A 15,001-nucleotide genomic window follows, 5' to 3' on the forward strand; every position below is an offset into this window, starting at 1 on the left:
GAGGAGGCCTAGTTGCCCTCCAATTTTTGGTTGCTTAAAAAGCCGACTAGAACTTTTAATTTTATATGAACGTTGTCATTAGTAAGAAATATACGTAACTTACGAATTAACTTACGTAACCAACTTCTATATTCGTATGTTTTTATTACGTATATGAGGGGGTTCACCTCATCGTCAATACCTCGCTCTTTACTATTTAGAATAAATAGTTGAAATTACTAAAAATACTTTAGCGTAAAGAGCGAGTTATTACGAGGGAATGAACGCCTCCCTTACTTTCAGTTGAAAAACCTTTTCATTTTTATTTTTCCATTGTTTTTTTTAGATAATGCTAGAAAATCCTGTACCCCCTTCATTGAAATTCTCTTCCCCCAATGACAAATTCCTCCATGGAAAGATCCTCCCACGTAAGCCCCCCGAAATGTCTCCCCCCCCAAACCCAAAAACATCTGTACACTTCCCAATAACCATTACTATATGTGAACAATGGTCAAAGTTTGTAACTTGCAGCCCTCCCACGGGAACTGTGGGAGAGTAAGTCGTCCTCAAACACACAGTTATTAGGGTTTTCGACTATGGTGAATAAATAAAATGACTATCTCAGGATTTTGATCCGGTAACTTTGGGGGAAAAAGGGGCACCCTCCCTTTTGGGAGGGGGCCTATATGTCCTCCAATATTTTTGGTCACTTAAAAAGGGCACTAGAACTTTTAATTCCCATTAGAATGATCCCATTAGAATGATCTCTTGTAACATTATAGGACCAAAAACAAACAAATAAACATGCACCCGTGATTGGTCTTCTAGCAAGAAATACAAATATCCATGTTTTTGTAGATAGGAGCTTAAAACTTCTACAGTGGGGTTCTCTGATATGCTGAATGCGATGGTGTGATTTTAGTTTTTCTATGACTTTTAGGGGGTGTTTCTTCCTGTTTTCTAAAATAAGGCAAACTTTCTCAGGCTCGTAACTTCTGATGGGTAAGACTAAACTTGATGAAACTTATATATTTAAAATAAGCATTAGAATGTGATTCTTTTGATGTGACTATTGGTATCAAAATACCATTTTTTAAAGTTTCGGTTACTATTGAGCCGGGTCGCTTCTTACTACAGTTCGTTACCACGAACGGTTTGATTTTTTTTTATATACTTCGGCTTTGCATTCGGCAAACAATAAAAGAACCACTTTATAACCCCCTCAAATAAACCTATATCCCACTGTGATTAATTTTGTTACACCTCAGTTAGGCATGGCGCATCCTATGTGACTATATTTGACTATAATGACTATAATTTGACTACTAAGATTTGACTATATTAGGTAGACTATACCGCTGTACTGACAACAGAAGAGTATTTGCCCTGCGTTCGGTCTGATTTTAGCCCTGCGATGAAGGGCTAAAGGATATCGAAGGGCTAAAGAATATCAAATTTTATTTGGTACCTTTAAGCATGTGGATTTTCAAAGGTTAATTTTAAGCTGTTAACTTTTATATGTTTATATTTTTTATTCTTATTTTTGCGAGGTCTATGGATTCCCGTATCACCTGATTTGAGTTGTAGGTTTTTAGTCAAATGACCTGTCACTCTCTCTTTCTGTCTCTTTTGTTCTCCTTTTTCTTCTCATAAATAAATGTTTTAAACAGAATGTGCTTAAATGCTTAATAGCTCAATGTTCTAATAAATTAATTTTCAATTTTTTTTTATTATCCTCCTCCTTTACAGGCCATTGTAGTATGGAGCCATTGTGAGTGTATTTGTTGTGTGACTTTTGTTGTTTTTTGGTTGAAATATATCGTATCATCTATTATATATCTTATTTCGCTTTTAAGTCGATCTGTAAACAAGTCTGTATACAGGCAAAGGCATATAAACAATAATTTTAAAAAAGGGGGAGGGGCGAAGTTGAAAAAAAAAATGAAATAAAAAATACAAGAAATTCCTTGTGATTTTTCTGAACAAGTCTTCCTTTTGATTGCACAAGTTGAAAACTGATGAATATGATGAACTTTTCCTATTAATCCTCAATACAAATAATAAATCCAACAATAGAGGGTACGTCACAAATATTCCTCAGCATAAGCCGACAGAAGAAAATTGATCATTCTTAATGAAAATAACCCAGCGGGCAAAAACATTTCTAAAAGAAAAGAAAAAATTTGAAATACGGCTTGTAGTCTTTTTTTTTATAGAAACAACAGATATCCTTTTCTTTAAGAAGTACATAGGGCAAACGAAACCATTGCAAACGGAGTAGACCCTTCGCACCCGTGTTTCCCCAGAAAGTTCTAGATTTAAATAAATTCCAAGATCACATTGGATATACATGACGTATAAAACCAAGAAAGGAAATAATATAATAAACGAAAATAGAATCAAATAGGTGAGAAAACGAGGATTTTGTCAGCCATTAGCAAAATATGAAGACAAAAAATAAGCAAATATTCCGACAAGGACATCCGCCAAATCCTTGGCGGATACTCCTTGGGTATCTCTTCTCCTCTTATCAAGTTCACTTCGAAAGATTGGATTTTGTTGTTTTTTTTTTCTTTTTGAACACTGGGGATGACTTGGCGGAGGTCCAAATATTTATCAAAATATATGTCAAAATATTACCAGCTGTCTATTATATTAACTATATATGTCTAATGTCTATATGTCTATATATGTCTTATATATGTCTAAATATTAACTAGCCAGCTGTCTTGAATTAAATTCGTGACATTCCAACGCAAATGACCTAGCGGACTTAAGGGACAGTAGCCCCATTTATTCCCTTTGTTTAAAGTTTGACCTGACTATTTGTTTGCTGCTTTTTGTTTTAGGCTTCCCCTTTCCATCCATAGTTATTATATGTTAAGTTTGAAATGGTTGATTTCAATACCACCCTTTACTTTTTTCTGATTTTTTTTATACGTTTTCAACTTAACTTATATAAAACAAAAAATTAAGCGGAAGGATCTCATACCTGAAGAGATTATTAATTTTATCGGAGCTTTGCATTATTATTGCTTTCACTTGTTTGGAATCGTATATTGTCTTATCAAACAGTTCGTCGTAACGAACTGTATGTAAAGGGCAATCCGGCTAAAAAAAACGAAACTCTAAAAAACCGAATTTTACTACCAATAGATATATCAAAAGGATCGACTTAACATGCTGATATCAGATATATAAGTTTCATTAAGTTTAGTCTTGCTCGTTAACGGCTACAAGCCTGAGAAAATTTACCGTATTTACAAAAAAAAGGGAGAAACCCCTGAAAAGTAATGAATACCATCAAATTCAGCGTATCAGAAAAGCCTACTGTTGAAGTTTTTAGCTCCTTTCTGCAAAAAATGCGGAATTTTGTACTTTTTGCAAGAGGAAAGATCACGGGTGCGTATTTATTTGTTTGTTTCTTTTCATTTTTTCCCCCATGGACGATTGTGTCGATCGAGTAGTCCTAGAATATCATGAAAGGGCTCATTCGAACGGAAATAAAAGTTCAAGTGCCCTTTTTAAGTGACCAAAAAGATTGGAAGGCAACTAGGCCCACAAACCCGCCTTTTTCCCTAAATCGTTCTATCAAAATTTTGAGATACCATTATGTTTATCATAGTTGAAAGGCCCAATGACTATGTCTTTGGATATAACATAACCCCCCTACAGTCCCAGGGAAAGGTAATTAAGTTATGAAGTTTGCCTATTGTTTACGTATAGTATTTGTTACTGGGAGCTATTCATACATTTTCGGGTGGGGGTGGGACAAATTTTCTTCAGGTTTTTTTTCGACTGGGGCCAGGGTTGAGTTGCCAGGATAAGTATAGACTGGGGGAATTTGCAGGAATTTTATGTCTTGCTTTCTCTTTTCCGACTCAATTTTACCTGTGGAGTTGTTAAGGGTAATTGCCCAGGGTAATTTTGACTGGGATTGAATTTTCTAAAGGATATTTCAGTGGGGAGGGTATTTCTCCGTGGAGGTGGGGCATGTTTTCCGGGCATTATTTAAAAAAAAACAGAAATTAAATAAAAAACAAGTTTTCCAACAGAAAGTAAGGAGCAAAATTAAAACTAAGAACGAACATTAATTATTACGTATATGAAGGGATTGCATCCTCTTCAACGCTTCACTCTTTACGCTAAAGTTTGAATGTTATCCCAACGTTTTAAGAACGACTCCTCAAACACAAGGGTCGCTTAATTAGAACAATAAGAAGCATTTTTAAAAGTATTAAAAAATCTTAGCGTAAAGAGCGAGGTGTTGAGGAGGAGGCACCCCCCTTCTTATAGATAATAATAGCTGCTCGTTTTAAGATTTAATGTTGCTCCTTACTTTCAGTTGAAAAAAATTATCTGTCTTAGTTCAAAAGTTGACTTTTTTGCCGTAGGTCAAGTTTCTAACGTCATCACTTAGAAAGGAGCCAGAGGATAAATTATAATTTCTTCAGCAATGAGAGAACTTTTAAAGTTTAAGAAGTACATCTGATACAGTTTCTCTACTGCAATCCCAAGTGCGAGAAACCGAATGATAAACTCAGCTGAAATCACGAACAGAAATGGGTCGAAACAATAGATGACAGCACTTTCGGAACCGTGGGAAAATGCCACTTTCTGTTTCTGTAAATTTTTGTATTTATCACTCAAAGAAGATAAATTGGCTGTGGGGCCCTGTAACTGCCGCATATATTTAACGTAGATTTTAGTCCATCTTCAATTTGAAACTGGGCCCTGGCTGCTTGCCTACTAGAACGGAACTTTCCACTCGAAAGCAGAAACATAGTTTGATGAAACGAAAGCTTGACTGCATAACTTCAGATAGTTTTCTCTGACATAGGCAATAAAACCCCACTTCACTTCACACACTATAGGCTCTGGCTCAAGGACAAGCAAAACCATCTTTTTTGGCCCCAGGCAAGAGTTCTACGAAGCTTTCCGAAATGCAAAGTCATATTTATTAATCCGGCCTATGGTCCATACTTTCCGTAAAAACTACAGAGGTTGGACCCTTACCACTTTCTAGGAATAAGCTGATATCGGGGTGCTAGGAACACAAAAAAAAACACGACAAAACCAAAGTGTTGCGCTCGCAACATAATAAAAAGAATAAAGAAAAGAAGTGATTCTGGAATATTCTACCTATATTCGAAAATACATGTAGAATGTATAATGTAGATTAGAACAGTTCAGAGTAGCGAACTGTCAATAAGGAGTGACTCGTAACCATCCATAGCCAATAATAACAAAAAAGAAAGGAATTTGGTAAACAATTAATAGATCAAAAGAATTGTCTTTTTTATGCTGACTCCAACTATACCAGGTTCATTAAGATTAATGTTACATAACAAGCGCTACAAGCCTAAAAAAATCGCCTGATATTGGCAAAATGGGGATGATACCCCCAAAGAGGCGAAAGATTTTAATGAAAATCACATCATTAGATTCAGCATATTAGAAAACTCTACAGCATAAATTTCAAGCTACAATCTACACAAAATATGGATTTTTGCCTTTTTACGAAGAAAGATCATGGATGTGTGTTTGCATTAAACACGCCAATCAGAGACCATCGATTCCGATGAGCGACTGTATCAAACCAATGCTTCTAGAAGATCGGATAGGGATCATTCGTACGGAAACACCAAAAAGATTGTCCCAAGAGAAAGTTGTGTTTTTTGCGGCACCAAACTACGACATTGCCAAAGACATAATGACTTTATTTAACAATTACTCGCTTATTTAAATGAGGAAATTTGTCAATTTAAAAATTTTTGGTTTTGACTTAAAGTTTTCGTAGACCACATTGAAGTAGAAATAAAATTCCTCTAAATATACTTCAGACGGGAAAACTTTCCAACTACCACCTAGTGGACACGTTCTCGATAGCAATGGATGAAATACTATAGATCAAATACTATAGTTGTAGGCAGGGGCGTAACACACGGGCGAGGGTGAACTGCCTTCCCCAATGTTCTCAGCCAATCATATTTAAATTTGAGGTGGTTAAATAATGGCCTGGCTCCATTCTTTTTCCTTTTTTCATCAAGATAAATGAGCTGATGGAAATATCAGAGGTAGATCAATAAAAGAGGACCAGTTTCAGTCGGTAAAGAACAAAAAATGAAGAAATCTTGATAGCAACATCACCCAAATCAGTCGGTAAGATACATAGTCTCCCCTCCCAGATATTTTGCTTTTGTCAATGGGAAATAATTCCTTGTACTTCTTAGTCCCAGGCTCTTATCTCTGTATATTTACATCAGAGACAAAGAGCAGCTGTTCTACAATTATGACGAATTTTTTATTTTCGAATAAAGTTCTTTTAACCTTTATCTTGCCCGGCTATGATAATTCAAACCCACTAACAAAAGAAAAATTAAAATAAGCGCAAATATAAAAATAAATACTATATGATATTCTACACCATAGATTCTGTTTATACTTAAGAATGTGGGTAGAATATTCCAAAATTCCTTCTTTTCTTCATTATTTTTATTTGACAAGCTTTCTCTTAGACTGCTAAATTTTACATGTGTGTGTGGGGGGATGGGGATATGACGTGGAATACGCTTAGCGCTGTCAAATTTAATGGGCCAATTTTCATCAAGACCGTTCCCTTTATCGGGGTGCTTTTCATATTTCTAAAATTAGACAAACTTTCTCAGGCATGACACTTTTGGTGGGTCATTTTTAACTTAACGAATAGTACATTGTATCCCCAAGAAAATTCTTTTTTTAAAGCCTTTTTCTTTAAAAGTTTAAAATAAAAAGAAAATGTATTAAAAAGGATTTGTACTGTTTTTACGTTAATGAATCAAGAATTGCAAACTTGAAGAATATACATTAGTATGTATTAAACTATCGGTTTACGTTCATTAATTTTTTTTTAATAATCTTGGTTATTACGTTGTTTTTTTTTTCTTTTTTATTGATTATTGACAAATAAAAACACACAACTAGAAATACAATTGTTTTTACTAAAGCGCAAATGACGTTCTACTCTTTAGGAGGTCTTAGCCCTACTCCTGTTTGTGGTAATTTCTGTTCGGTTTCGTTTCATTTATATATGCTAGGAATTTGAGTTCATTTTACGCTTGAATTAGGTGTGTTGACTATTTTTCTCTTCTTCGATTTAATGTAGTCCTTTACCTTTTTTCAAATAAACTTTTTTTGTGGACAAATTTTTTTAAATTAATCTATAGTTTAAGCAGCACAATATATGTAGCACAGACCAGGGTTGTTGCATTAAGAGCTCTTTTCTTCCCAGTGCAAGGGCGTAGCCGTGATTTCACTTTGTTATAAGTCTAACTTATTCTAAGTGGAAGAGTCTAGTTGTAAACTTTTTTTCAGCTAGAACATGGTCACAAAGAAATATTTTCTTCTTATTTTTCAGATTTCGGGGGCTTCCAAAGCCCCACAGCTCCTTTGGCTGGTCAAATATCATGACATTTTAAACTTTTGCAAAGCAACAGAATTGGAAGGGTTTTGGCAACCATGTGTTGTAGTTACATTAGCCACCCCGCACATAAGCAAAATTGGCCATCTTCCTTTTAAAAATGGTATAACTTAACATAGGGCAAAATTCTAGTTTAGGGGCTTTTTGCTGTATTGGAGAGTAGTTGAGTTAGGTGAATGAAACCCTCAGGAATGCATAGAGCCTAAATTTCCTCGAAAAATGTTTTGAAGCGCCTTCCTCCACTCTTTATCCCTCTAGAGGACACTTTGATGGATCTTTGATGACTTTTAAAATCTTATTGCTATAAAAATGAAACCTTGCTAAGCAGATCTTCACCTCTAATAGACATAAGAAAAGTGCTCTGAGCCACACACCCCTCGGGCAATCCTAATTTATTAGGTTTTAAAGAACTGCAAATCTATATTTTGGATCTAGGAAAAAAAACCTTAATGTGGCTTACAATTCTACTGAACTAAGAGGCATTGCATTTTCAAAAATTAAAGCCAATGAAAAAGAGGTTGAAAACTGAAAACTAAGGCAAAAAGTTTTTTATAAACCTTTTATATCTAAACCTTTATCTAAACCTATATACATGTTATGCATACAATCTTCTAAGCACTTGATACACTTGAAGCACTTGAAAGGGAAGACATAGCAGCCTGTCAATACCTTACCGGGGTACACTTTTGGCCCTGGATTCGTTGCTGAAAGTTTCACTCACCAAACAGGTGAAACCATAACCGGAAATCATTACAGGAGGAGGACCTAGCTAGGAGAAAAGTTCCAAAACAGAAACCTAAATATCTTTGCGTAAAGTTTTTCATTGCAAAGTGATGTATGTGCACTCCCCCAAACCCCTCCAGCTACGTCACTAACAACAATTCAATAAACGAAAACAGTGAAAAAACATACCTTATATGGCGACTTGAATTTCTTAGTTTTATTTTGTACCCTAAACTTGAATCTTTCAAAGAAAAAGCTAAAAAACCCTCTAAGCTTCTTCATCACTAAGAATTTAGATTGTAACTACTTGTCAATACAAAATCTAAAATAAAATTATACCATTCAATTCAGAAAGGTAAGGGATTTACCATACCGTCACAATTTAATTTAAATAATCATATAACACCTAGCATAGTTTTATCATCCTTAATTAGATTTAAAAACAAGGTCATTATAGATTCTAATAATACAGGTCAACACACTAAGACATTCATTTTGCACGCTATTTAACATGCGAATAAGAACACGAGTTAATATTACCTCAAATGCCAGAAGAACCTGTCGCTCAAAATGTAAAAACCGTACCGTATACTATGAAATAGTTCGTGGTAACGAACTGTAGTAAGGAGCTCCCCGGCTCAATAGTAACCAAAACTCTAAAACAGAATTTTAATACCAATAGTTACATCAAAAGAATCGAATTTTTGTGCTGATTTTAAATATATAAGCTTCATCAAGTTTAGTCTTACCCATCGAAAGTTACGAGCATGAGAAAATTTGCCTTAAATTAGAAAATAGGGAAAAACACCCTCTAAATGTCATTGGATCTTAACAAAATCACACCATCAAATTCAGCGTATCAGAGAACCCTACTGTAAAATTTTCAAGCTCCTATCTACAAAAATGTGGAATTTTGTAATTTTTGCCAGAAGACAGACTACGGATGCGTGTTTATTTGTTTTTTTCCCCCAGGGGTGAGCGTATCGACCCAGTTGTCCTACAATGTCGCGAGAGGGCTCATTCTTACGGAAATTAACAGTGCTAGTGCCCTTTTTAAATGACCAAAAAATCGGAGGGCACCTAGGCCCCCTCCCACGCTCATTTTTTCCCAAAGTCACCAGATCAAAATTCTGAGATAGCCATTTTGTTCAGCATTGTTCAAAAATCACACCATCAAATTCAGCATATCAGAGAACCCTACCATAGAATTTTCAAGCTCCTATCTACAAAAATGTAGAATTTTAAATAATTTCTTAGACCACACTGCTTTTCCATTTACGAAACAAATACTTGAAGAAAAAACGGGTTTAATTTTTTTAAATAAAGCAGTGACAACAAAATAAAATAAAAACTACACTTTAACTAACAAAAAATAAAAATACTCCGAATATTTCGGCCCCACCTCCAGGAGCCTTTCTCAACGGGAAAAAAAAACAAAAAGGGAGAAAATTACAACAATTTAAGAGTATTTTTAAGACATTTTAAAAATGCCACGACAACTAAACCAAACTAAAAATATATTTAAATGATACTTAAAACGAAATGATTTTGGAATGATTTTGTTTATTTTGCACTTTTCTAAAAACTTTTGTTGTGTAATTATATTGGCATGTTTTTTTGCTAAATTCAAAAATACTAAAACTGAATTGGTCTTTTGCCACCCGTAGGCTTGACGTAAATAATTTCTTAGACCACACTGCTTTTCCATTTACGAAACAAATAATTGAAGAAAAAACGGGTTTAATTTTTTTAAATAAAGCAGTGACAACAAAATAAAATAAGAACTACACTTTAACTAACAAAAAATAAAAATACTCCGAATATTTCGGCCCCACCTCCGGGAGCCTTTCTCAACGGGAAAAAAAAAACAAAAAGGGAAATATTCGGAGTATTTTCATTTTTTGTTAGTTAAAGTGTAGTTTTTATTTTATTTTGTTGTCACTGCTTTATTTAAAAAAATTAAACCCGTTTTTTCTTCAATTATTTGTTTCGTAAATGGAAAAGCAGTGTGGTCTAAGAAATTATTTACGTCAAGCCTACGGGTGGCAAAAGACCAATTCAGTTTTAGTATTTTTGAATTTAGCAAAAAAACATGCCAATATAATTACACAACAAAAGTTTTTAGAAAAGTGCAAAATAAACAAAATCATTCCAAAATCATTTCGTTTTAAGTATCATTTAAATATATTTTTAGTTTGGTTTAGTTGTCGTGGCATTTTTAAAATGTCTTAAAAATAGTCTTAAATTGTTGTAATTTTCTCCCTTTTTGTTTTTTTTTTCCCCGTTGAGAAAGGCTCCCGGAGGTGGGGCCGAAATATTCGGAGTATTTTTAGTTTTTGTTAGTTAAAGTGTAGTTTTTATTTTATTTTGTTGTCACTACTTTATTTAAAAAAAATTAAACCCGATTTTTCTTCAATTATTTGTTTCGTAAATAGAAAAGCAGTGTGGTCTAAGAAATTATTTGCGTCAAGCCTACGGGTGGCAAAAGACCAATTCAGTTTTAGTATTTTTGAATTTAGCAAAAAAACATGCCAATATAATTACACAACAAAAGTTTTTAGAAAAGTGCAAAATAATCAAAATCATTCCAAAATCATTTCGTTTTAAGTATCATTTAAATATATTTTTAGTTTGGTTTAGTGGTCGTGGCATTTTTAAAATGTCTTAAAAATACTCTTAAATTGTTGTAATTTTCTCCCTTTTTGTTTTTTTTTTTTCCCGTTGAGAAGGGCTCCCGGAGGTGGGGCCGAAATATTCGGAGTATTTTTAGTTTTTGTTAGTTAAAGTGTAGTTTTTATTTTATTTTGTTGTCACTGCTTTATTTAAAAAAATTAAACCCGTTTTTTCTTCAATTATTTGTTTCGTAAATGGAAAAGCAGTGTGGTCTAAGAAATTATTTACGTCAAGCCTACGGGTGGCAAAAGACCAATTCAGTTTTAGTATTTTTGAATTTAGCAAAAAAACATGCCAATATAATTACACAACAAAAGTTTTTAGAAAAGTGCAAAATAAACAAAATCATTCCAAAATCATTTCGTTTTAAGTATCATTTAAATATATTTTTAGTTTGGTTTAGTTGTCGTGGCATTTTTAAAATGTCTTAAAAATAGTCTTAAATTGTTGTAATTTTCTCCCTTTTTGTTTTTTTTTTTCCCCGTTGAGAAAGGCTCCCGGAGGTGGGGCCGAAATATTCGGAGTATTTTTAGTTTTTGTTAGTTAAAGTGTAGTTTTTATTTTATTTTGCTGTCACTACTTTATTTAAAAAAAATTAAACCCGATTTTTCTTCAATTATTTGTTTCGTAAATAGAAAAGCAGTGTGGTCTAAGAAATTATTTGCGTCAAGCCTACGGGTGGCAAAAGACCAATTCAGTTTTAGTATTTTTGAATTTAGCAAAAAAACATGCCAATATAATTACACAACAAAAGTTTTTAGAAAAGTGCAAAATAAACAAAATCATTCCAAAATCATTTCGTTTTAAGTATCATTTAAATATATTTTTAGTTTGGTTTAGTGGTCGTGGCATTTTTAAAATGTCTTAAAAATACTCTTAAATTGTTGTAATTTTCTCCCTTTTTGTTTTTTTTTTTCCCGTTGAGAAGGGCTCCCGGAGGTGGGGCCGAAATATTCGGAGTATTTTTAGTTTTTGTTAGTTAAAGTGTAGTTTTTATTTTATTTTGTTGTCACTGCTTTATTTAAAAAAATTAAACCCGTTTTTTCTTCAATTATTTGTTTCGTAAATGGAAAAGCAGTGTGGTCTAAGAAATTATTTACGTCAAGCCTACGGGTGGCAAAAGACCAATTCAGTTTTAGTATTTTTGAATTTAGCAAAAAAACATGCCAATATAATTACACAACAAAAGTTTTTAGAAAAGTGCAAAATAAACAAAATCATTCCAAAATCATTTCGTTTTAAGTATCATTTAAATATATTTTTAGTTTGGTTTAGTTGTCGTGGCATTTTTAAAATGTCTTAAAAATACTCTTAAATTGTTGTATTTTTCTCCCTTTTTGTTTTTTTTTTTCGTTGAGAAAGGCTCCCGGAGGTGGGGCCGAAATATTCGGAGTATTTTTATTTTTTGTTAGTTAAAGTGTAGTTCTTATTTTATTTTGTTGTCACTGCTTTATTTAAAAAAATTAAACCCGTTTTTTCTTCAATTATTTGTTTCGTAAATGGAAAAGCAGTGTGGTCTAAGAAATTATTTACGTCAAGCCTACGGGTGGCAAAAGACCAATTCAGTTTTAGTATTTTTGAATTTAGCAAAAAAACATGCCAATATAATTACACAACAAAAGTTTTTAGAAAAGTGCAAAATAAACAAAATCATTCCAAAATCATTTCGTTTTAAGTATCATTTAAATATATTTTTAGTTTGGTTTAGTTGTCGTGGCATTTTTAAAATGTCTTAAAAATAGTCTTAAATTGTTGTAATTTTCTCCCTTTTTGTTTTTTTTTTTCCCCGTTGAGAAAGGCTCCCGGAGGTGGGGCCGAAATATTCGGAGTATTTTTAGTTTTTGTTAGTTAAAGTGTAGTTTTTATTTTATTTTGTTGTCACTGCTTTATTTAAAAAAAATTAAACCCGTTTTTTCTTCAATTATTTGTTTCGTAAATGGAAAAGCAGTGTGGTCTAAGAAATTATTTGCGTCAAGCCTACGGGTGGCAAAAGACCAATTCAGTTTTAGTATTTTTGAATTTAGCAAAAAAACATGCCAATATAATTACACAACAAAAGTTTTTAGAAAAGTGCAAAATAAACAAAATCATTCCAAAATCATTTCGTTTTAAGTATCATTTAAATATATTTTTAGTTTGGTTTAGTTGTCGTGGCATTTTTAAAATGTCTTAAAAATACTCTTAAATTGTCGTAATTTTCTCCCTTTTTGTTTTTTTTTTCCCGTTGAGAAGGGCTCCCGGAGGTGGGGCCGAAATATTCGGAGTATTTTTAGTTTTTGTTAGTTAAAGTGTAGTTTTTATTTTATTTTGTTGTCACTGCTTTATTTAAAAAAATTAAACCCGTTTTTTCTTCAATTATTTGTTTCGTAAATGGAAAAGCAGTGTGGTCTAAGAAATTATTTACGTCAAGCCTACGGGTGGCAAAAGACCAATTCAGTTTTAGTATTTTTGAATTTAGCAAAAAAACATGCCAATATAATTACACAACAAAAGTTTTTAGAAAAGTGCAAAATAAACAAAATCATTCCAAAATCATTTCGTTTTAAGTATCATTTAAATATATTTTTAGTTTGGTTTAGTTGTCGTGGCATTTTTAAAATGTCTTAAAAATACTCTTAAATTGTTGTATTTTTCTCCCTTTTTGTTTTTTTTTTCCCGTTGAGAAAGGCTCCCGGAGTTGGGGCCGAAATATTCGGAGTATTTTTATTTTTTGTTAGTTAAAGTGTAGTTTTTATTTTATTTTGTTGTCACTGCTTTATTTAAAAAAATTAAACCCGTTTTTTCTTCGATTATTTGTTTCGTAAATGGAAAAGCAGTGTGGTCTAAGAAATTATTTACGTCAAGCCTACGGTTGGCAAAAGACCAATTCAGTTTTAGTATTTTTGAATTTAGCAAAAAAACATGCCAATATAATTACACAACAAAAGTTTTTAGAAAAGTGCAAAATAAACAAAATCATTCCAAAATCATTTCGTTTTAAGTATCATTTAAATATATTTTTAGTTTGGTTTAGTTGTCGTGGCATTTTTAAAATGTCTTAAAAATAGTCTTAAATTGTTGTAATTTTCTCCCTTTTTTTTTTCCCGTTGAGAAAGGCTCCCGGAGGTGGGGCCGAAATATTCGGAGTATTTTTATTTTTTGTTAGTTAAAGTGTAGTTTTTATTTTATTTTGTTGTCACTGCTTTATTTAAAAAAATTAAACCCGTTTTTTCTTCAATTACTTGTTTCGTAAATGTAGAATTTTGTAATTTTTGCAAGAAGGCAGACCACGGATGCGTGTTTATTTGTTTTTTTTTTTTTTTTTTTTTTTTTCCAGGGGTGAACGTATCGATCCAGTTGTCCTACAATGTCGCGAGAGGGCTTATTCTAACGGAAATTAACAGTTCTAGTGCCCTTTTTAAGTGACCAAAAAAATCGGTGGGCACCTAGGCCCCCTCTAACGCTCATCTTTTCCCAAAGTCACCGGATCAAAATTCTGAGATAGCCATTTTGTTCAGCATAGTCGAAAAACCTAATAATTATGTCTTTCGGGACGACATAATCCCACACAGTCCCTGGGGGAGGGGCTGCAAGTTACAAACTTTGACCATTATTTTACATATAGTAATGGTTATTGGGGGGGGGCGTACATACATTTTCAGGGGGACTTTTTCGTGTTGAAGGGGGGGGGGATTACGGGGGAGGATCTTTCCATGGAGGAATTTATCATGAGGGAAGAGAACTTCCGTGAAGGGGCTGCAGGATTTTCTAACATTATTTAAGAAAAACAATGATAAAATAAATACAATAAAAATTTCAGCTGTAAGTAAGGAGCAGCATTAAAACCTAAAAAGAACAGAAATTAGTACGTAAATAAGGGGGTCATGTTTTCCACAATAATTTGCTCTTCACGTTAAAGCATTTTTCATAACTTCAACTATTTATTCTACGGCCTTTGGGATTCAGGGGTCATTCTTAAAGATTTGGGACAAAATTCAAGCTTTAGTGTAAAGAGCGAGATATTGACTAGGGGGTGAATCCCCTCATATACGTAATAAAAATATACAAATATAGAAGTTCGTTACGTAAGTTAATTCTTAAGTTACGTATATTTTTTACTAATAAAAACGTTTGTAAAAAATAAAAAGTTCTAGTTTCTTTTTTAAGTAACCAAAAACTGGAGGGCAA

General features: G+C 33.0%; 1 protein-coding gene across 1 annotated transcript in view; it reads right to left on the reverse strand.

Annotated features, from left to right (window-relative positions):
- The window catches only part of LOC136040894 (uncharacterized), a 72,301-nt gene that overhangs the window by 32,246 nt on the left and 25,054 nt on the right, over nucleotides 1–15,001 (reverse strand). The gene's annotated exons all lie outside the window — the stretch shown is intronic.

This window comes from Artemia franciscana, chromosome 21, assembly GCF_032884065.1.
Source record: "Artemia franciscana chromosome 21, ASM3288406v1, whole genome shotgun sequence".
Taxonomy (NCBI): Eukaryota; Metazoa; Arthropoda; class Branchiopoda; order Anostraca; family Artemiidae; genus Artemia; species Artemia franciscana.